The sequence below is a fragment of the Ranitomeya imitator genome, chromosome 5 (assembly GCF_032444005.1).
Source record: "Ranitomeya imitator isolate aRanImi1 chromosome 5, aRanImi1.pri, whole genome shotgun sequence".
Taxonomy (NCBI): Eukaryota; Metazoa; Chordata; class Amphibia; order Anura; family Dendrobatidae; genus Ranitomeya; species Ranitomeya imitator.
This window is the reverse complement of record NC_091286.1, coordinates 315453834-315477824: the sequence shown is the minus strand read 5'-3', so window position 1 is coordinate 315477824 and position 23991 is coordinate 315453834. Positions and strand designations below refer to the sequence as shown.

At 43.6% G+C, this 23991-nt stretch overlaps 1 protein-coding gene across 4 annotated transcripts in view; it reads right to left on the bottom strand.

The window, feature by feature from the left end:
• USP45 (ubiquitin specific peptidase 45) overlaps positions 1–23991 on the bottom strand; it is a 196510-nt gene that overhangs the window by 45541 nt on the left and 126978 nt on the right. The gene's annotated exons all lie outside the window — the stretch shown is intronic.

Sequence of the window (23991 nt, the reverse complement as noted above, 5' to 3'; positions counted from 1 at the left end):
CGTTTTTTTTGTACGTCACGTCTGCCATTTCTGACCGTGCATGCGTGGCTGTAACTCTGCCCCCTCCTCCCCAGGACATAGATTGGGCAGCGGATGCGTTGAAAAACTACATCCGCTGCCCACGTTGTGCACAATTTTCACAACGTGCGTCGGTATGTCAGGCCGATGCATTGCGACGGCCCCGTACCGACGTAAGTGTGAAAGAACCCTAATCCTGAATTTAGCCCCAACCCTAACCCTAAATTTAGCCCCAACCCTAACCCTAAATTTAGCCCCAACCCTAACCCTAGCCCTAACCCTAGCTCTAACCCTAGCCCTAATTTTAGCCCCAACTGCTCTTCTCCTGTCGGCCGGCAGATGGCGATAGATGGCGGGCGCACTGCCCATGCGCTCGCCATTTTCTTTTCCCCGGCAGCCAGGAGGAGCAGCAGGAGGATCCAGGGACACCGGTAAGTATAATAGGGTCCCCGAATCCCCCTATTTCTCTGTCCTCTGATGTGCGATCACATAAGAGGACAGAGAATTACACTTTGATTTTTATTTTTTTTTTGCGGTCGCTGGTAAACAGTTAATTACCGGCGATCACAAAACAGGGGTCGGTAAAACCGACCCCGATCATGTTCTTTGGGGTCTCAGCTACCCCCGGCAGCCGAGACCCCAAAGATTCTCCCGGTGCCGGCCGGCGCACTGCGCCCGCCATTTTGAAGATGGCGGCGCCCACCGGGAGCCACGAGGAGCACCGGGAAAGATAGGTGAGTATCGGGGGGCTATCTGGGACCCCTTTTCTCTGTCCTCTGATGTGCAATCACATCGGAGGACAGAGAAATTAAAAAGAGATTGCGGTTTTTTTTTTTTGCAATCGCCGGTAAACGGTTAATTACCGGCGATCGCAAAAGCGGGGTCGGTAAAAACCGACCCGAATCATGTTCTCTGGGGTCTCGGCTACCCCCGGCAGTCGAGACCCCGGAGAAAATCCGACTCTGGGGGGCGCTATTTACTTTTTCCACAGCGCCGTTAATTAACGGCGCTGTGGTTTAAGTACCCTTAGCGGCCGCCGTTAAAAGGCGTATCGGCGGTCGCTAAGGGGTTAATACAGATGGTCATACCACAGCAAACCATTAATAAATAACATTTCCCTCATGTCTGCTTTACATCAGGACCATTTGTAAAATGTTCTTTTATTTTGTTAGCATTTTAGGAGGTTTAAAAATGTAGCAGCAATTTTTCATTTTTTTAAGGAAATTTACAACATTTTTTTTTTAGGGAACTATCCATGTTTGAATTGACTTTAGGGGTCTCATATATTGGGAAAACCCCAAACGTGATACCATTTTAAAAACAGCACCCCCTGACATATTGAAAACTGCTGTCAGGTAGTGTATTAACCCTTCAGGTGCTCTACAGGAATTAATGCAAAGTGGTATGACAGAAATGAAAATGTGTATTTTTACCACCTAAATGCCGGTAACTTATGAACAGGTTACAACAGCCGACAGACTCTAAGGCCACTATTTGGTCGTGAATTGCCATTGCAAACATCAGGGCCACACAATCATGATCTGAGGGCACCAACTGGGATAAAGAGTAATCCCCCACACTCTGTTAACCATTTATAATGATGTAGTCACTATTGACAGCAGCATCTAAGGGGTTAAACAGATATGTGCAATGCAAACACTGATCGTGGCTGATACAGCAAGTTGTCAGCTATAGTGTACAGCCGACAGCTGCTGTATTGTCTCCTGTATGGGGAGGCTATTCTCTTATATCTCAGGTCAGTTAAAAGACGTATTGGCTGGAAGAGGCGAACCCCATTTTGGGGATTTTGTGTTAAATTATGTCCAATTTGCTTTTTTTTTCTCTCTGTGTTTCGTGCACTGTTCCAATAGACACAAAGGAAATACACATGTATAACAAAACATGTGTAATAGCAATAATTTTCTGAGAGAAATACCGTACTTAATTTTCTAGAACAATTTCAAGGGTGCCAACACTTTCGGCCACGACTGTTAGGCCTTCAGTGTAACAGCACATGTGCAACAAAAGTGTGTGACGTAGCCAATCATCAATTCTAACGGACAAGCCGTGAGCCAGAAGTTCGGGGTCAAGCACCAAGAGTGTACATCAAATTCAGAAAGACAGGACAAGAGAGTGAACAGGTCACAGTCCAAGGTCAGAAGTCCAAAACTTCATGAATTGAGACAAAGGGGCTATGTAAATGAATAATAAAAGGCAGGGTCTGAAGTCAGGCAGCAAAATATTAACACAGCAGAACACTAAAGTACAAGGAACGCACTCCGACAAGCAAAAGATAAGACAGATAATGGTCTGACCATTACCAGCCATCGAAATAGCCAGGGAATGACCCTGAAAAGGTGACTGGGCTCCTGGACAATCCTAACTTTGTACGGGGTCAGCCCAGCATGCCCCAGCTACTGATTGGGTGGCTGGAATATCCCTAATTAGCATGAGGACAGTCAGCATGCTCCAGCAAGCTATCTTTCCTGATAGAGCGGCTGGCTTATCCCATACACAATACTGACAAGCCCAGCACGCCCATGCCATCTGGGCGACTGAGCCATCAGTCACTGTGCCCCTAGGAAACAGTGAGCAGGGGTTTCGTGACAAATGTATACATAAGTACAACAAACATATGCACAAGTTCTCCCATGTTGAGACTAGCTCTTCTGCAGAAAAACAACTAGTGAAAGAATGACAGTCAATAATAAGTGAGGCTGTGAGCACAGGACAATGGATTCTACCTGCATGCTCCTCCTGCGTCTATCATATTTTAGCTTCAATGATTTAGTGAGAAATATGAAAAACAAAACCATCACCACGGGGTCATTTCTCTGTATAACTACACCACACTGCTATAAAAGGTGAACGATCGCACTTGTAGAAGAATCGAAGATACCATAAATCATCATGAACTAATTACAGCTTTTTTTTTAGCAGACTAGAGATTCTAAAGAATAGATTCTGAACATTAAAAATGTTCAACAGATTTTTAAGGGTTGTCCAGCACCGCTCACCTCTCAATGTAGTAGTGAGAAGAACCAGACACCTCCCAACACAAAAGTAAGTTGTTTCTCCACATACAATACCTGATGATCGAGCGAGCTTTCCTATTGATATCTGTAGATGTGACGGAAATTGACCTTGCCCTTCTGATGCTGAAGTGAGAAGGGACAAACAAACATACTATTTCCTGAATTAGTTCAGAAAAATTGTTGCAACTAATTGTTCTCCAGGGAAGATTCATCAAAATGAGCTCACGGCAAAGAGGAGCAGTTGCCTCAGGTGTCTAAGGCCACTTTGACTTGTCAAGGAAGATTTCCATTTCAAATTTAGATTGAATTTGCCACATAATTCGTATCAACACACTGAGGTCTTCAATAAAATGGGAAAATTAATAAATAGATAAAAATATAACGTTAGATTTACAACAAGACACAATAGTTCATTTTAGGCTTTGTTTCCAAATGTAACATCCCATGTTGGGTTCTGTACACCAGCCTGTGTCAGGGATAGTACCAGACAGTATTAGCTGTGATTTGCAGAATCCTGACAGCTAAAAGATGTGCTCTCTTCTCTCCTTGAAAATATGCTCGAAGCAAGATGCTTGACGAGACTGGACTGCTGGGGTGGTGGGCGAGTTGACCGCTCACAGATGTGAGGACATATGGGAGCCAGTGCCAGTAAGCTACAACCTGTTGTACAGTGTCAGCAGTATAATGACAGAACAGGTTGCACCGCGTCTCATGGTGACACGAAGTGAAGGGCGAACGTCATTGAGAACTGCATGATACAGTCTCTACTCATGTTAGAAAGTCTATTAAAGAAGCACTCCCATCAAAGTTTTTATCCTTTTACTATATTACAATCATCAAATTATATGGCACTGTGTACTTAAAATTGCTCATGGTGCTTGAAGAAATCAGCGTTCGAGGGTTTTGCTCCAATTTGCTGAAAGTCGACAGCTAAAAGATGTGCTCTCTTTTCTCCTTGAAAATATGCTCCAAGCAAGATGCTTGACGAGACTGGACTGCTGGGGTGGTGGGCGAGTTGACCGCTCACAGATGTGAGGACATATGGGAGCCAGTGCCAGTAAGCTACAACCTGTTGTACAGTGTCAGCAGTATAATGACAGAACAGGTTGGGCCCCGGCTAATGGTGACATGAAGTGAAGGGCGAACGTCAGTAAGATACATGCGATCAGCTCTTCATGTTCTCTTTGGAGAAAGAGAATCCAAAACTCCATTACTTAAAATCTACAGAAGAAGCAAGTGTAAGAATGGCGCTAGTAGAAGAATTTGATTACATTTAAGCCATGAATGAGAAAGCAATGATATTTGTTAGTTCTCGCTTAGGAGTATTGTATTAAATGTGTCTAACATAACTGGCTTCAAATGGTAAATTATACAGAATGGCACTTCTACGCCAAGTAATGCAAGACAAAACAATATTTTTATGTTTTATCCTGGGATGGATCTATAGGTTTTATCGCTACCAGTATAGTGTGCATAAACTAAAGTATATGTCATATTTTTATTTAAATTGTGACTCCTGAGCTCTCGCTATACAATTAATTCCAACTTCAAATCCAGCATTGTCAGGGAGCAATAATACAATTAAGTCCTTACAAATGTCAACATTCCATGTGCACAAACCCATACAGCGATGCATGGACGGCACACTTCATACAGTGGGGGGTGGTTCTAGAAGAGGCCGAATTTTACCCAATGTAGAATAGTTAAATGTTTATCACCCAAGCGTAAAAGGAACTGAAAACTAACTAGAGGTAAAATTAGAAGTTCTCCTACAAATTACATTTATCACCTATCCCCCAATATCACCATTCCTTGTACATGTAATTGAAACTGAACTAGGCAGCATGGTTGCATATGCACGCTACGATTCCATTTATTGTCAATGGAATTAACGAAAATAGCCAAATGCACTACCCGCCTGTCTCCATCAGAAAGCAGCTATTAAAATACCATTACAAAGCAGCAAACAAGCATTTCAAGCTGCTGGTGCCTCTGGAGTCCCACAAACCTCAAGGCGTCGGATCTGCGAAAGGCTTGCTGTGGTGCATAAACTACTTGTCGGCCACCCCTAAACAGTGTTCACAAGCAGAAATAGGTTGCAGTGGGCCCAGACACACAGTCAGACAGATTTTAAAACAATCTTGTTTTACTGATGAATGGAGTTGGATGGAGATGGATGAGTAGTGGATGGTTGGAAGCTGGTCACCATGTCTCAATAAGGCTGTGACATGACAAAGGAGGAGGAAGTGTAATGTTTTTGTCTGGAATCATGGGGAGAGAGCTGGTAGGTCCCTTTAGAATACCCGAGGTTTGTGAAAATGACCTCTGAAAAGTATTTAGGCTAAGTGCACAAGTTGCGGATCTGCAGCTGCTTTCCTTGCATTGCACAGTACCATGTAAACGTATGGAAAACAAAATCTGCAGTGCACATGCTGCGGAAAAAAATGCGCAGAAACACAGTGTTGTTTTTTCCGCAGCATGTCAATTCTTTGTGCGGATTCTGCAGCGGTTTACACCTGCTCCATAATAGGATTCCGCAGGTGTAAAACCGCAGGTGGAATCCGCACAAAAACCATGGTAAATCCGCAGCAAATCCACAGTGCGGTTTACCTGTGGATTTTGCAAAAACAGTACGGAAAAAGCCACACACCAATCCACAATGTATGCACTTAGCCATAGAGTTTCTGAATGACCACTTTCTTCCACGATGCAAAAAGAAGAACCATGACATTCATAGCAAAATCATCTTCATGCATGACAATGCACCATCTCATGCTGCAAAGAATACCTCTGAGTCATTGGCTGCAATGGGCATAAAAGGAGATAAACTCATCTTCCACCATCTTCCCCTGACCTCAACCCTATAGAGAACCTTTGGAGTATCATCAAGCAAAAGATCTATGAGGGTGGGAGGCAGTTCACATCAAAATAGCAGCTCTGGGAGGCTATTCTGACTTCATGCAAAGAAATACAAGCAGAAACTCTACAAAAACTCACAAGTTCAATGGATGCAAGAATTGTGAAGGTGATATCAAAGAAGGGGTCCTATGTTAACATGTAACTTGGCATGTTAAGATGTCTTTGATTGAAAGCGCTGTTGGTTTCAGTAAGAGTGACCTGTTTATGCTGCAAGTTCCCCAAATGGCCATTTTCAGTTCTTTACAACCTATAAAATGTTTGGAAACTCTGTTGGGGATAATAATTTGGAACAGTGCATTTTGAGTTTTTTTTGTTTTGAAAAAAAAAATACTGTTATTATTGGGAGATTTGTCCGATAAAATTTGATTTGTACTCTAACGGTTGATGATTAGAACACTAAACGGATTAATTTTCATTGATCATTTATGGAAGTCAGAGAAAAATAGCAATTGGATAATAATTTTGAATGTGGTTTATGATGGTTATTTGTGTGAAAACCACTTTTATTCTAGGTTGCTTAATTTATACCATCAAGAATTGCAACCAAATACATTCAGTATATGAAGATCAATATTTTTTGGGCCACGCCCACGCCACATAGCAACCAATCACTAAGCATCTTTAATTTCTCCACAGCTCTTTATAAGAAGTGGAGCTGTAATTGGTTGCTATGAGCAACAGTTTTCCTTGTAGACAGTTGTGGTAACGGAGGCCTATTATTCTTATAATTTCTATGGTGTTATTGTCCTTCTGTAAAGTTGGAAATAACATAATTCAGACCACCCTCTGACACAGACTGCAGGGGGAGCAGTATCACACAAGATAGGATTAACACACAGCCCAGTATCACAAAGGATAGGATTAGATACACAGCTCAGCAGACAGCATCACACAGGATAGGATTAGATACACGGTTCAGCAGACTATCACACAGGATAGGATTAGATACACCGCTCAGCAGACAGTATCACACATGATAGGATTAGATACACGGTTCAGCAGACAGTATCACATAGGATTAGATACACAGCTCGACAACAGGATATGCCAAAGGAGAGTACCTTTCATTCCAAGAATTCCTCTCATTCCATCTGATTTGCCTTTCGATTTTAAACGCGTCCAGTTTCCACTTCGACTGGCATTTGCAATGCCCATTAACAAGGCTCAGGGACAGTCCTTGAAAGTAGTAGGGATCGATATGGAATCTCCATGCTTTTCTTATGGTCAACTATATGTGGCCTGTTTAAGAGTTGGAACTGCCAAAAATCTGTTCATCTTTCCACCGGTAGGAAAAACCAAAAATGTTATCTAAAAGGCTCTTGAATGAGTTAAAAATAAAATACTATGGGGGCGTGGCCTAGCGAGCGATGTGAGCGGACGTGCGACGGATCTCTCTCCCCGCACCGCTCCTAAATCCTCACCCTTGAAGGCGCCGCCGAGCGCCGAAAACCGGGCGAAGTTGCTCCGCAGGACCCCTGGACACGGAGGAGAGTGCCGGAGGCAGCGAAAGGAGAAGAGCGGTAATGCCGCGCAAAAGACAGTCAGCGCCCGCGGCTGGCGCGAAAATCCAAGATGGCGCCGTGGCAGAGGAGGAGGCGGCCAGAGCCAGCACCGCATACCGCCGGAGGCTTGAGGTAATCGCCCGGCTGGAGCGGTTTGCTCGGACAGAGGAGAGGGGTGCCCTGCTGCTGGGCCCTGAGGGGCCAGATGAGGAGGAAGTCCCGCAGAGACAGGAGAGAGGAGGGGATGACACCCTCAGTGTGGTGGAGGAGCGGCTTTCTCCAGGGAAGAGGCAGGAGATGCGCAAGAGAACTAACATGTCACCCACCGCCAGTCCAGTGCAGGCTAAGGACTCTGAGGGTGCGCAGCAATCAAACGTGGGGGAACCTACACTGCAGGACATTTTCTCAGTCGTTATACACTGCAAATCTGCCCTGGCTGCGCTGAACCTAAGGGTAGACGATTTAACAGTTGAAATGAAGTCCCTTAATTCTGCTATGCGTAAAGTGGAGAAAAGAGTGGAGGTGGTGGAGGAGCGCGGTGTGGAAGATCAGACAAATGAACTGTTGAAAAGAGAAAAGAGATACATTCAGCGCATTGCAGAACTGGAATTTAAAACAGATGACCTGGAAAATCGTTCCCGTAGGAACAATCTAAGAATAATTGGGGTGCCGGAGAAGGTGGAGGGGAATAATCCTACGGAATACATTGAGGCATGGCTCAAAAACTCGGTGGGAGGAGCAGACCTTACCAACCACTTTTCCGTGGAAAGGGCCCATAGAGTCCCCACCCGGCCCCTGCCGCCTGGATCCCCCCCTCGAGCTCTGCTGGCAAAAATTTTGGACTATCGGGACCGGGAAACCCTACTAAGGAAGGCCAGGATCAGTGACGGACTGAGCATAGACGGAAATCGGATCTCCATTTATCCGGACTACTCGGCATCGGTGCAGAAACTGAGAATGAGGTTCGGCGAGGTCAAGAGGCGGCTCCGAGACCTGGACCTAAAATATTCGATGTTATACCCGGCTAAGCTCAGGGTGGTGGCGCTGGACCGTGTTCATTTTTCCAGAACCCGGAGGAGGCTATGCACTGGCTAGATACCAATACTAAGAAAATTGGCGTGGATCGGAGCCGATGAGACTGACGCTGAGACTTCGTCACTCATTTGTTTATACCCCCTGATGGTGATTTTTGAACTTGTCTTACAGAATGCACCCAAAAGTTTGAAATAGTGTGCTCGGCGGCGCAAAGAATATTTCATGTTGATAGCGGTGGGAGGGGGAGAGATGGACTGCAAGGGGCTCAGTTCTAGGTTGTATCAAGAGCTCTCAGTTCTCATACAGAGAAAGAAAGTTTGTACTAGTTGAATTCTATTGAGTTTTAGATGGGGAAGTTGGGAAAGGGGGATGGGAGGGGGTGGGGGGGTGTCGGGGGAGACCTGAAGGAGACTGCTCTAACTCATTGTTTTTTCTCTAGAAAATGGGAGGGGACGTTAATATTATAAGCTGGAATGTTAGGGGGTTAGCGGACGCCACTAAGCGCGCGGCAATATTTCAGTATCTTCTGAAACAGAGGCCCTCGGTGATCTGCCTGCAAGAAACCCACCTAGTGGAGGAAAAAGTTGATATATTACAGAAACGGTGGGTGCGCAAGGCGTATCATTCGACGTTCTCTAGTTACGCGAGGGGAGTGTCAGTCTTAATTCACACTAATACCCCATTTGAGGAAGTTGAGGTTAAAATTGATACGGATGGTCAATACGTATTGCTAGTGTGTAAAATCTTTGACTGTTTAATGTGCATAGTATCATTGTATATACCTCCGCCATACTCTGGAAGGAAGATCCAGGACATATTGGAGGCTATAAGAGGTTGGGATGGGATCCCCCTTCTGGTGGTGGGTGATGTAAACAATATAGCAAATGACCACTGGGACAAGAGTAACCACGCATCACAGCGCAGGGATGGTAATGACACTCCCTTTGGTAACTATCTCAGAGAAATTGGTTGGATTGATTTATGGAGGGTCCGCAATGCCAATACATATTCCTATTCCTGTTACTCGACTACATACGGCTCGATGTCAAGAATTGATGTTGCCTTGGGTAACGATAGGATGAACGAACTGTTAAACGGGGTGGAATATAATCCCAGGATTTTATCAGACCATAGCCCAGTTCGGGTCTCTCTAAAGTTGTCAGGTCAGGTTGGTTTGAGGAGGGCGGGTTGGAAAATTCACCCAGTCTGGCTACAAATTTTGGACATGGCAAAGGTGGGAGTAGAGATAGAGGAATTTTTCAAAATTAATGAAGGGAGCGCGGAATGCCATGTAGTGTGGGACACCATGAAAGCTTATTTAAGGGGAATTTTGTTTAGGGATATCTCAAGACATAAGACAAGGACCAAAGAGCGGGATCAGGGCGTTTTAGAGGAGTTGAAAGCAGCAGAGGCGGCATTGGGGGAACATCGTACCGGGGAATCTCAGAGTCGTATGAGGGCAGCTCAGCGGGAGGTCGATCAGTTATTTTTGAAAAAGGCGGAGAGGTTGAGGGCCTTCCAGAGAGAAACTTTCTACTCGGAGGGGGAGAAAGTGGGGCACTTGCTCTCGGTAGTGGCATCCGCGCAAAGAGACTCTTCACATGTTTACTCTATTAAGACGGAGGAGGGAACGTTGGTTACTCAGGGGGAGCAGATCCTGGAAGTGTTTAGGAAATTTTATGGAAAATTATATACGTCCAGTGTGGAGAAGGGATCCGAGGATATGGAGAGGTACTTGGAAGAAATTGATATGCCCCGGTTGAGTAGAGAGGAGTGTGAATTATTGGAGGAACCGATTGGGGAGGAGGAATTGGGGGTGGCCTTGGCAGGTGTTGCGGGGGGTAAGGCCCTGGGAGCGGACGGCATTCCAGCTGAGGTTTATAAGACCTTGAAAGAAACTCTGTTGGCCAGGCTGGTGGGGGTGTACAATAGCTCGCTGGAAAGAGGGGAGTTGCCTTTGTCGATGACAGAGGCTATAGTGGTGGTTATCCCTAAGGCTGATAAAGATCCACTGATGCCAGAATCCTATAGACCAATTTCACTATTGACTGCCGATATTAAGATTTTGGCAAAAGTCTTGGCAAATAGGTTGAGTAGGGTGATAGACAAATTGGTGCACCCTGACCAGTCAGGCTTCATGCCTAACAAGTCAACGGCAATCAACCTGAGAAGGTTGTTCTTAAATTTACAAATCCCTTCAGATAATGCTGGCAAACGGGTTGTGGCATCTTTGGACGCCCACAAAGCCTTTGACTGTGTGGCGTGGAGTTATCTGTGGACAGTGTTGGAACGTTTGGGGTTTGGACCTAGGTTCATCTCATGGGTGCGGCTGCTGTATTCTTCCCCGGTGGCAAAGGTAAGGGTGAATGGCGTCCTCTCTGAGACTTTCTCTTTGTCTAGGGGGACTAGACAGGGCTGTCCTTTGTCCCCACTGCTTTTTGCCCTGGCGGTGGAACCCCTTGCTGCAAAAATTAGAGGTTCCCGGGAGGTGAGGGGATTTATGTACGGGGATTCGGAAGAGAAGGTAGCGTTATACGCAGATGATATTTTGCTCTTCTTGGAGGATTCGGGGGAGTCCCTGACAGGGGCGGAGGCCATTATTGAAGAATTTGGGAGCTACTCTGGCCTGAGAATCAATTGGGAAAAGTCCAATATGATGTTAGTGGATGGGGATTATGAGAATAGTGCTATGAGGGAATCTCATGCAAAGTTGAGGTTGGTGGATAAATTTAAATATTTGGGGATTCAGATTGCGTTGCCTCTGACGAGTTTTGAGGAACTAAATTTGGCGCCACTATTGCGGAAGATACGTATTAAGGTTCAGGCGTGGAAAAAGTTACACTTATCGGTCATTGGTAGAATAAATCTAATAAAGATGATTGTGATGCCGCAACTTCTCTACGTGCTGCACAACTCCCCTATATGGATATCGCAGAATAGATTTCGGAGGATTAAATCTCTATTTGGCGAGCTGATTTGGGGAGGGAAAAGTCCTAGATTTAAACAGGAAATCCTACAAAGACCAAAGACGGAGGGGGGAGTGGCACTGCCCAACCCATGGTTATATTTTTTGGCTTCACAATGTCAGCATTTTAGGGGATGGGGTGTGGAATCGGGTTGGGAGCGGACACCCTGCAGTCTGAGGAAATTGATTGGGTCAAGGGTACTAGTTGAGGGTTTGGAGGGTGGGCATTTCCGAGAGAAGGGGACTAAATTTTGCACTGTTAGGCTCATCCATAAGGTCTGGGACAAAGTTAAAGGAATTAGGGGTGTGAGGGCACTTACTAGGTTTTCGCCCATATGGAATAATTGTCTCTTGCAGGAGTTTAGACAGATGGAGGGATTCCATGTTTGGAAGGGAGCGGGAATTTCTCGGATAAGCCAAGTTTTGCACCAAGGTAGAATTAAGAATTTTGAAACACTACAGGAGGAATTTCAGCTGCCAAGCTCTGAATTGTACCAATACAACCGCATCTCTCATGCATATCGGGCACAATGTAAGAAGGGGCCTATGGAGATCCAGGTGGATCTAATGCTAGATTTTATCCTCATAGGGGAAGGCACGAAGGGGGTGATCTCAGGAATATATGAATTTCTTCTATTTTCCTTTTTAGAGGGGCACCCTATCAGAGCTAGAGCAAAGTGGGAGGCAGACCTGGGGGTGATTGACGGCGATCAGTGGGACTCAATATTGGAATACGTGCCCAGGATCTCGATGAGTGAGCCTGGGAGGCTGTCACAGCTGTTGGTCATTCATAGGGCTTATAGAACTCCGGACATGTTGTATAAAGCTGGTCTGAGACCTAACTCCGAATGCCCTAGGTGCTCGCAGTCCGAGGCGGGTATCCTCCATATGATGTGGCAGTGCCCCAGGCTGTCCTCGTTTTGGATCGTGGTGCTAAATAAAGTGGGACTAACATACAAATGTTCGATACCACGGGATCCTTTGGTATGCATATTGGGTTACGTAGAGGAGATTGTAACTGATAACTCGTACAAAACAGTCATTGCAAGATTGCTGTTTATTGCTCGAAAGTTGATCGCTAAGTTTTGGATAAGGGTAGAGCCACCAACGAGAAGAGATTTCATGACACAAGTGTACTATATCGTGGCATTGGAGAAGAGTATTTATTCTAAAAGAAACAAGATGGACCTTTTCAACAAGTTGTGGAACCCTTGGCTCAAGTCGGCGTGATCTGGAGATTGTTTTCTAGTTTTTTGGGTACTCTGCCCCCGTGGGAGCAGTATTGACATGACACCTTCTTGTTCTTGGTTAAGGATAGACGTTTGGGAAGATCGGAGTGGTTCTTCTTGGGTCTCCGGGGATGGGGGGGAGGGGAGGGGAGGGAAGCTGGTTTGGGATTAAAAAGTTTATTGAAAATGCAGAACATATGTATGTACTGTTTACAGTAATGTAATCTACTTATATTTTTCTTACTGTTTGATAAAAATATTTGATTAAAAAAAAAAAAAAAAATACTATTGGGGGGTGGGGGCGTGGTTTGCAGGGGACAGCAGCAGACTTGTTCTTGCAGAGCTCCTGGAATTCCCCAATATGAAGCTACTATTGACATATGCAAAGTGGAATTTATTAACTAAAAGTCTTGGACATTCATCTGGATCATGCCAGCAACTATGAAAATGAAGAGTAAAGTGGATTTCGCAAAGAAAACAGGTTCTGCAGCTACTTTGTCTGCTGTTAGGCCACCAGGCAATATGGTCGCCACACAGGAAGACCTGAGAGGAAAATGCCACGAAAACGCCGTCACCCCCTGGAGCAAAGAAAGCTGGAGCTCTGAAGCATTTGGTCCCCACAGGATAAGCTACACAGACCTGTGTGAAGAGAGCTCCTTCTGCTCCGGTGTCAGGGAGGAACTCAGGAGTTCCCCCTGACAGTCGGGACTCAGGATGGAGAAAAGGCAGCGGCCGCGCGGAGTCATCATCGGCTGCTGTGAAGGAGAGGTGCCGGGTGAGGTCAGCAAAGACACCGGCGGAGAGCGGGGACCAGATGAACGGAATCCAGTGTGATGTGGAGATATCCCCGCCGACTTCCGGTGAAGACACAAGAGGCCAGGCAAGTACTGCGGTGTCGGCGAGGGAGGAGAGCGTCTCGTCGCTACGGGATCTGCTGGTGCGGATTTCCCTCTGCTTCGGTGGAAGGGAGTTTCTTTGGGGCTCAGCCAGATCGCAGAGACATGAGTGAAAATTTACCTCATCATGAGGCGGGTGCAGTGGGGGAAGGAGAGGATCAGAGTGGTGTGGATGTGCAGCTGCTGCTAGAGGTGATGAGTAGAACACCACTACAGCCATATGACGCCACACAGCCTCTTTATATTTTAGGGAGGTGTGCCACCCTTAAACCTCCTCATATCACCCAAAAAATCACTGGGGAAATACATGGTGACCCTGACAATAAGGGGCAACCAAGCAGAAGCCCATCTTAGAAAGCGGCTTTAGTAATACATTGGAATGGCTGAGACCAGTCCTCTTATACACCAAGGGATTGTGCCAACCCTAAAGCTGCAAATATTATCCCCAAAACTAAAGAAAGGCAATACCAGAGTATTACCGAAGACATGGACTATGCAACAATTTGGCTGACTCTCCTACTGATAGTACTCGGCTAAATACTAAAACCTTGGATTATAAATCTATGCCCTCTATAAATGAAAGCGACCCTTTTAAACAAAAGTTGGCATATCAAAAAACCATAACAGATGAAACCAGGCTTCTCTGTGTTAAAACCTTAGAAGAATAAATTTAAAAAAATCTCCTAATTCTACCTGTACTATGGAACCAGTTAATAAAAATAGCTTAGACATAGATGATCAAACAGATCAGCTGGATTTAAATCATGACACAGATAACTCTTCTAATCCAATGGAAGGGCTAGAGAGTTTCTACTCAGAAGAGTTTACTGAAATGTAGGGTTCCTCTGAATATGGGGATAGTGATTTTACCACTGATACAGATTCTGATGAAATTTCATTCCAACATTCTTCCTCAGAGAATTCTATTAGTCATGAGATTCATGAGCCCATAGGAAAATCCCTACTTCAGCCAAATAAAATTCATTTGGGTCAAGAGGAATTTGGAGAGGGACTTGGGGACCATATCTCCAATATTTCTTTAATAGACAACACACCAGCTTCTGACTACCCATCAGAGTGCTTTATGATTAATATCTGTAGAGCCCTTTTAACATCGGCAAATATCTTGGGAAAGGGTACTAATATATTTGAAAATGAATTAAAAATATCCAATCCTCAACAAATACAGTAAAAGACCCTAAGTCTTTTATCAAGAAGCTCTTTAAAGATACATTATATTTCATAGTTAAAGACTCTAACAAACTCTACCACGGTCTCTGATGTCCCTCTTCAAGATCCAAAAATAACAGATTCTTTATACAAAAATCATCAGATTTCGCCTTGTATTCATGCTCAAAGTCTACCCATACTCTCGGATTCTCTGGAGAAGATTCAAAAAGACATCATCTGCTTTAGAAACTGCATGGCTAATTATGAAGATTTTAAATGGAACAACAATATAAAAATCAGGGGAATTCCGGAGTCGGTCCATCCTTCTCAGCTAAAGGACTATATGTCTACAATGATTCTTCACTTACTACCTAAAAAAAAACAAAAAAATCTGATTGAGAAGGTTTTCAGAATTTGAAGGCCGTTCTCTCTCCCTATTAACATTGCTCGAGATGTTATTGTGTCTTTTTATCCTATTGGGGTAAAGAACGATCTCCTTATGCTGACAAGAGACTCAAAACTTCTTCCATCTCCGCACAACAATTTCTCTTTTTTCAAGGACCTGTCTAGAGATACCCTACAAAAACGGAAATTATTCTCTCAAACCACACGGGAACTCTTATGTGCTGGGATATCTTACCAATGGACTATGATGTCCAATCTACAAGTGAAATTCACGTCAACGTTATTCACTCTCTCGTCTCCGGAGGAAGAAATTGACTTTCTTAAAAGAACAGGAATAACATCTTCTACGGCCTCTCCTCTCTGTTTTCATTAAACATGTGTCCCACTTGAAAGGATATTTATTCCACTATATTTATATATATAGTATTACTGCTATAATACTAAAAGAACCGGACTTTTCCCTCCAACTAGTCTTAGGCTCACCTTAAGGTGTTTCCAGACGCGACAGGTTCTGATGTTTACTCGATATATGTATGTTACTCATATATTTCATAATACTCTGTACTATGCTTATGCAGCATCAATAGTAAAAACATATGTTAAAAATAATTGAAAAAAATAAAAAATCATTATATTCTCTCCTTCCGGCATCCGCGGCAGCCTTTCCCGCTCCTCGCAACGCTCCGGTCCCAAGAATGCATTGCGGCAATGACCCCAGATGACATAGCGGTCTCGTGAGACCACTACATCATCACGGGTTATTGCCGCAAAGCATCACTGGGAACCGACCTGGCGGGAGCATCACTAAAGGCCTGGGCTGGATCCGGGGGCCGCCAGAAGGTGAGTATATAACTATTTTTTATTTTAATTATTTTTTTTTTAACAGGGATATGGTGCCCACATTGCTATATACTACGTGGGCTGTTATATACTACGTGGGCTATGCTATATACTACGTGGCTGTGCTATATACTACGTGGGATGTTATATACTGCGTGAGCTGTGCTATATGCTACGTGGGCTGCTTTATACACTGTCGGCTTGTGTTATACACTACATGAGCTATGTTATATACTGCGTGGGCTGTGCTATACACTACGTGGGCTGTTCTATATACTACGTGGGCTGTGCTATATACTACATGGCTGTGTTATATACTACGTGGCTGTGCTATATATTACGTGGCTGTTATATACTACGTGGGCTGTGCTATATGCTACGTGGGTTGTGCTATATACTATCTGGGCTGTGTTATATGCTACGTGGGCTGTGTTATATATTACGTGGCTGTGGTATATGCTACGTGGGCTGTGTTATATGCTACGTGGCTATGCTATATTTCTCTGCTGTATCTGTGCATCATGAATCGTGGTATGTGTTAAAAAGGGGGGCCCACTGAGACTCCTTTGCCCGGGGCCCTCAAAAACCTGGAGCTGGTCCTGGCTTCACTGATTGGTCGCGCCCGGCCGGGCGCGACCAATCAGCTACATGCTGCAAATTGACGCAGGATTTGAACCACGATTCGCTAATTGGTTGCGCCCAGCCGGCCGAATCCTGTGTATTCATTGCATTATTCTTAAATCTTCATAAATAAACTACATACATATTCTAGAATACCCGATGCGTTAGAATCGGGCCAACATCTAGTGTGTGTATGTATATATATATATATAGAGAGAGAGAGAGAGAGAGAGAGAAAGTGAGAGATTGCCTTTTCACAGTTTGGGACAGTATTCTTGCATTCCATCAACAGGTTGGAAGGGAAAAAAAAAACACCTGAGTTGGCTCTTCTTTCTCAGTCTGAGCTCCTTGGCAGGGATAAAACAGCCTCTACTGAAATGCTGTGGCCCATGCTGTGATACTGTTTTCAACCTATGTAACTATGTAAAAGACATGGGTCAATCAAGTTCAACCTTTCTCCACCAGTTATACATTCTCTATTACTAGATTATTTATAACCCACAATGCCATTGGTTGAGATAAAAGCATCAAGTACTTTTAGAAAAGCTGTTATAGTGTCTGACATTACTGCCTCTTGTGGTCGGCATTCCAGTGTCTGACTGCTCTTACTGTAAAGAAAAACTTTCCTATTTATCTGCCAGACTGGCCTTTCCTCCATACGTAATGAATGTCCCCTGGTCCTCTGTATGGTCTTTGGAAGGAATAAATCATTGGCCAATTCTTTGCATTGACCGCACATGTATTTATACATATAAATGAGATCACCCCTGATGCTTCTTTTTCTAAGCTAAACAAGCCCAAATTTTCTAACCTCTCATTATAGGAGAGGCCTTCCATACCTCTTAATAAACTAGATGCCCAACTACGAACTGATTCCAACATCTCAATATCCTTTTCATTGGACCCAATATTCAAGACGTGGCTTTACAAGTGATTTATAGAGGGGTAATACAATTGGATCACAGGATTTTCTCTCTCTTAATACAACCTAAAATCTTGCTTGCTTGCTTGCTTGGCATTGACTACTGCTGCTCAGCTTACTTGTAACCAAAATACTCAAGTCCTTCTCCAGTTCTGTAATGCCTAGTATTCTTCCACTTAATGTATATGCAGCAGTCTGATCATTCTGGCCTAGGTGCATGAGAGATCCCCAATAATTTATGTATACAGAAATGAGAACACAGGGTTAACAGCATCATCTGGATAGAAAAACTGATGGCAAACAATAATGATCACCTATGTTGACCTTTAAATCATCCAATGTTTGTGGTTCTATTGTGCAATTAACCTTGAGATCTCACTAGGTGGCCCAGTGGCATTGTTTCTACACCTGATCACCTATTCTTTCTTCTCTTCTTCTACGCCTCTTCAGTTTTCTGAATATATATATGTAACACACACACATATACAGGTGCTTCTCACAAAATTAGATCAAAAGTTAATTTCAGTTCTTCAATACAAAACGTGAAACTCATATATTATGTAGAGTCATTACAAACAGATCGATCTATTCCAAGTGTTTATTTCTGTTAATGTTGGTGATTATGGCTTATAGCCAATGAAAACCCCCAAAGTCATTATCTCAGTAAATTAGAATAAAAAACACCCGCAAAGGCTTTCTAAGTGTTTAAAAAGGTCCCTTAGTCAGTATCAGTAGGGTCCACAATCATGGGGAACACTGCTGACTTGACAGATGTCCAGAAGTCAGTCACTGACACACTCCACAAGGAGGGTAAGCCACAAAAGGTCATTGCTAAAGAAGCCGGCTGTTCACAGAGTGCTGTATCCAAGCATATTAATGGAAAATTGAAAGGAAGGAAAAATTGTGGTAGAAAAGGGTACACAAGCAACCAGGATAACAGCAGCCTTGAAAGGATTGTTAAGAAAAGCCATTCAAAAATTTGGGGGAGATTCACAAGGAGTGGACTACTGCTGGAGTCATTGCTTCAAGAGCCAACACACAGACGTATCCAGGACATGGGCTATAAGTGTCGCATTTATAATAATAATAATCTTTATTTTTATACAGCGCTAACATATTCCGAAGCACTTTACATTTTACACACATTAGCATCGCTGTCCCCGATGGGGCTCACAAACTAAATTCCCTCTCAGTATGTCTTTGGAATGTGGGAGGAAACCAGAGTACCTGGAAGAAACCCACACAAACACGGGGAGAACATACAAACCTTGCAGATGTTGTCCTTGGTGGGATTTGAACCCAGGATTCCAGGGCTGCAAAGCTGGAGGGCTAACCACTGAGCAACCGTGCTGCATTTCTTGTGTCAAGCCACTCACGATCAATCGACAAAGCCAGAAGCGTCTTACCTGGGTTAAGAAGAAAAAACTGGACTGTTGCTCAGTGGTCCAAGGTGTTGTTTTCAGATGAAAGTAAATTTCGCATTTCATTTGGAAATTAAAGTCTCAGAGTCTGGAGGAAGAGTGGAGAGGCCACAATCCAGGCTGCTTGAGGTCTAGTGTGAAGTGACCACAATCAGTGATTGTTTGGGAGCCATGTCATCTGCTGGTGTAGGTCTACTGTGTTTTATCAAGATCAATGTCAGCGCAGACGTCTACCAGGAAATTTTAGAGCACTTCATGCTTCCCTCTGCCAACAAGCTTTTTGGAGATAGAAATTTCATTCTCCAGCAGGACTTGGCACCTGTCCACACTGCCAAAAGTACCAATACCTGGTTTAAAAACAACAGTATCACTTGATTGGCCAACAAACTCCCTGACCTTAACCCTATGGGGTATTATCAAGAGGAAGATGAGAGACACCATACCCTACAATGAAGACGAGCTGAAGGCCCCCTGAGGAAGTCTAGGGCGAAACGCGAGTCTGGGCGCGTGTGTGAACATATGGAGAAGGATATGGGTAAGACTGTGTGATGGGAACACTGGTTTGTGGATAGAAGGGGGCTCCCTTGCTATGCGGTTGTGTCCGATTTAAAACTGAGAGATGAGAATTTCTTTATACTATTATATTAGCAAGTGGACTACAATTACTGTGGTTATTATGCACTGGCACTTTTGACAGACTGGTTGTATTGGCCCCAATCCTTCCATCATCTTACCTATGATCTCCCTGTGGTGCTACACATTTTACATCGTTGCACCTGTTCCTTATATTCAAATTGCTCTATTAATAATAATTGGATCTTGACTGGTATATACATGTAATTCATGATAAACGTTTTATAAGTATTGAATAAAATAGATTTTTGCTTTTACCTTTGTGTGAGTATATGCTTCATATTATGTTTTGGATATCAAAGCAACCTGGGCTTCCATAACACCTCAGCAGTGCCACAGGCTAATCGCCTCCATGCCACGCCGCATTGATGCAGTAATTGATGGAAAAGGAGCCCCGACAAAGTATTGAGTGCATTTACTCAACATATATTTCAGTAGGCCAACATTTCATATTTTAAAATCATTTTTCAAGATGTTATAAAGTATTCTAATTTACTCAATGATGACTTTTGGGCTTTCATTGGCTGCAAGCTATAATCATCAACATTAACAGAAATAAATACTTGAAATAGATCACTCTGTTTGTAATGACTATATAATATAGGAGTTTCACTTTTTCTATTGAAGAACTGAAATAAAATAACTTTTTGATGATATTCTAATTTTGTGAGCTGCACCTAATATATATACATACACACTATATATATATATATATATATATATATATATATATATATACACACACACACATTTTATATATATATATATATATATATATATATATACAGTTAGGTCCATATATAACAACATATACAACATTTTTCTAATTTTATTTATAGACATTACCACAATGAATTTTAAACAAAACAATTCAGATGCAGTTGAAGTTCAGACTTTCAGCTTTCATTTAAGGGTATCCACATTAAAATTGGATGAAGGGTTTAGGAGTTTCAGCTCCTTAACATGTGCCACCCTGTTTTTAAAGGGACCAAAAGTAATTGGACAGATTCAATAATTTTAAATAAAATGTTCATTTTTAGTACTTGGTTGAAAACCGTTTGTTGGCAATGACTGCCTGAAGTCTTGAACTCATGGACATCACCAGACGCCGTGTTTCCTCCTTTTTGATGCTCTGCCAGGCCTTCACTGCAGTGGTTTTCAGTTGCTGTTTGTTTTGGGGCCTTTCTGTCTGAAGTGTAGTCTTTAACAAGTGAAATGCATGCTCAATTGGGTTGAGATCAGGTGGCTGACTTGGCCATTCAAGAATATTCCACTTCTTTGCTTTAATAAACTCCTGGGCTGCTTTGGCTTTATGTTTTGGGTCATTGTGCATCTGTAGTATGAAACGAGGACCAATCAGTTTGGCTGCATTTGGCTGGATCTGAGCACACAGTATGGCTCTGAATACCTCAGAATTCATTCGGCTGCTTCTGTCCTGTGTCATATCATCAATAAATACTAGTGACCCAGTGCCACTGGCAGCCATGCATGCCCAAGTCATCACACTGCCTCCGCTGTGTTTTACAGATGATGTGGTATGCTTTGGATCATGAGCTGTACCACGCCTTCGCCATACTTTTCTCTTTCCATCATTCTGGTAGAGGTTGATCTTGGTTTCATCTGTCCAAAGAAAGTTCTTCCAGAACTTTGCTGACTTTTTTAGATGTTTTTTAGCATAGTACAGTCTAGCCTTTTTATTCTTGATGCTTATGAGTGGCTTGCACCGTGCAGTGAACCCTCTGTATTTACTTTCATGCAGTCTTCTCTTTATGGTAGATTAGAATATTGATACGCCGACCTCCTGGAGAGTGTTGTTCACTTGGTTGGCTGTTGTGAAGGGGTTTCTCTTGACCATGGAGATTATTCTGCGATCATCCACCACTGTTGTCTTCCGTGGGCGCCAAGGTCTTTTTGCATTGATGAGTTCACCAGTGCTTTCTTTCTTTCTCAGGATGTACCAAATTGTAGATTTTGCCACTCCTAATATTGTAGCAATTTCTCGGATGGGTTTTTTCTGTTTTCGCAGCTTAAGGATGGCTTGTTTCACTTGCATGGAGAGCTCCTTTGACCGCATGTTTACTTCACAGCAAAATCTTCCAAATGCAAGCACCACACCTCAAGTCAACTCCAGGCCTTTTATCTGCTTAATTGAGAATGACATAACGAAGGGATTGTCCACACCATTCCATAAAATAGCTTTGGATTCAATTGTCCAATTACTTTTGGTCCCTTTAAAAACAGAGTGGCCCATGTTAAGGAGCTGAAACTCCTAAACCCTTCATCCAATTTTAATGTGGATACCCTCAAATGAAAGCTGAAAGTCTGAACTTCAACTGCATCTGAATTGTTTTGTTTAAAATTCATTGTGGTAATATCTATAACCAAAATTAGAAAAATGTTGTCTCTGTCCAAATATATATGGACCTAACTGTATATATATATATATATATATATATATATATATATATATATATATATATATATATATATATATATATATACACACACACACACACACTATATAATTGTCTAAAGTTCACTTCCATCTTTCTGTCTGTCCTTCTGTCTGTCCGACACGGATATTCATTGGTCGTGGCCTCTGTCTGTCATGGAAATCCAAGTCGCTGATTGGTCGTGGCAAAACAGCCACGACCAATAAGCGACGGGCACAGTCCGGAAGAAAATGGCCGCTCCTTACTCCCCGCAGTCAGTGCCCGGCGCCCGCATATGCCCCTCCAGTCACCGCTCACACAGGGTTAATGCCGGCGGCAACGGACCGCATTATGCCGCGGGTAACGCACTCCGTAACTGCTGCTATTAACCCTGTGTGTCCCCAACTTTTTAATATTGATGCTGCCTATGCGGCATCAATAGTAAAAAGATCTAATGTTAAAAATAATTAAAAAAAACAAAAAACCTGCTATTCTCACCCTCCGTCGACCGATGATGCGCTCGCGCCTGCCGCCATCTTCCGTTCCCAGGGATGCATTGCAAAATTACCCAGAAGACTTAGTGGTCTCGCGAGACCGCTAAGTCATCTGGGTAATTTCGCAATGCATCCTGGGAATGGAAAATGGCGGCAGCCGCGCGCGTATCGCCGGAGTTTCGGTGGATCCCAGGGGGTGAGTATATAACTATTTTTTATTTTAATTATTTTTTTTAACAGGGATATGGTGCCCACACTGCTATATACTACGTGGGCTGTGTTAGATACCGTGTGGCTGCTATATACTACATAGGCAGTATTATATACTATGTGGACTGTGTTATGTACTGCGTGGGCTGTGCTATATATTACGTGGCCACTGTTATATACTGCGTGGGCAGTGTTATATACTACGTGGCTGCTATATACTGCGTGGGCTGTGCTATTTATTACGCGGCCAGTGTTATATACTGCGTGGCCTGTGTTATATACTGCGTGGGCTGTGTTATATAGTATGTGGCTGTGTTAGATACTGCGTGGCCACTGTTATATATTGCGTGGCCTGTATTAACGCATCGGGTATTCTACAATATGTATATAGCAGCCACATAGTATATAGCACAGGCCACGTAGAATTTGTCTGCTATATACTACATGGCTCCTATATACTAGGTGGCCTGTGCTATATACTATGTGGCCGCTATATACATACATAAATACATATTCTAGAATACCCGATGCGTTAGAATCGGGCCACCATCTAGTATGCATCATGCATGTATATGTATGTGTATCTACTATATAATTGTCTAAGGGTCACTTCCGTCTTTCTGTCTGTCCTTCTGTCTGTCTGTCACGGATATCCATTGGTCGCGGCCTCTGTCTGTCATGGAAATGCAAGTCGCTGATTGCCAGCTACCTCTCATGGCTGCCGCGACAAATCAGCGACGGCCACAGTCCGATTAGTTCATCCCTACTCCCCTGCAGTCAGTGTCCGGCGCCCGCTCCATACTCCCCGCAGTCAGCGCCCGCTCCACACTCCCCTCCAGTCACCGCTCACACAGGGTTAATGCCAGCCGTAACGGACCGCGTTATGCCGCGGGTAACTCACTCCGTTACCGCCACTATTAACCCTGTGTGACCAAGTTTTTACTATTGATGCTGCCTAAGCAAGATGTAATGTTAAAAATAATAAAAAAACAAAAAATCTGCTATTCTCACCTTCCGTAGTCCGACGATGCGCTCGCGCCTGTCACCAACTTGCGTTCCCAGAGATGCATTGCGAAATTACCCAGAAGACCGCTAAGTGATCTGGGTAATTTTGCAATGCATCCTGGGAACGAAAGATGGCAGCAGCCTCGCGCGCATCGCCAGAGGTTCGCTGGATCTACGCTGGATCCCGGCGGGTGAGTATATAACTATTTTTTATTTTAATCTTTTTTTTTTTTTTTTAA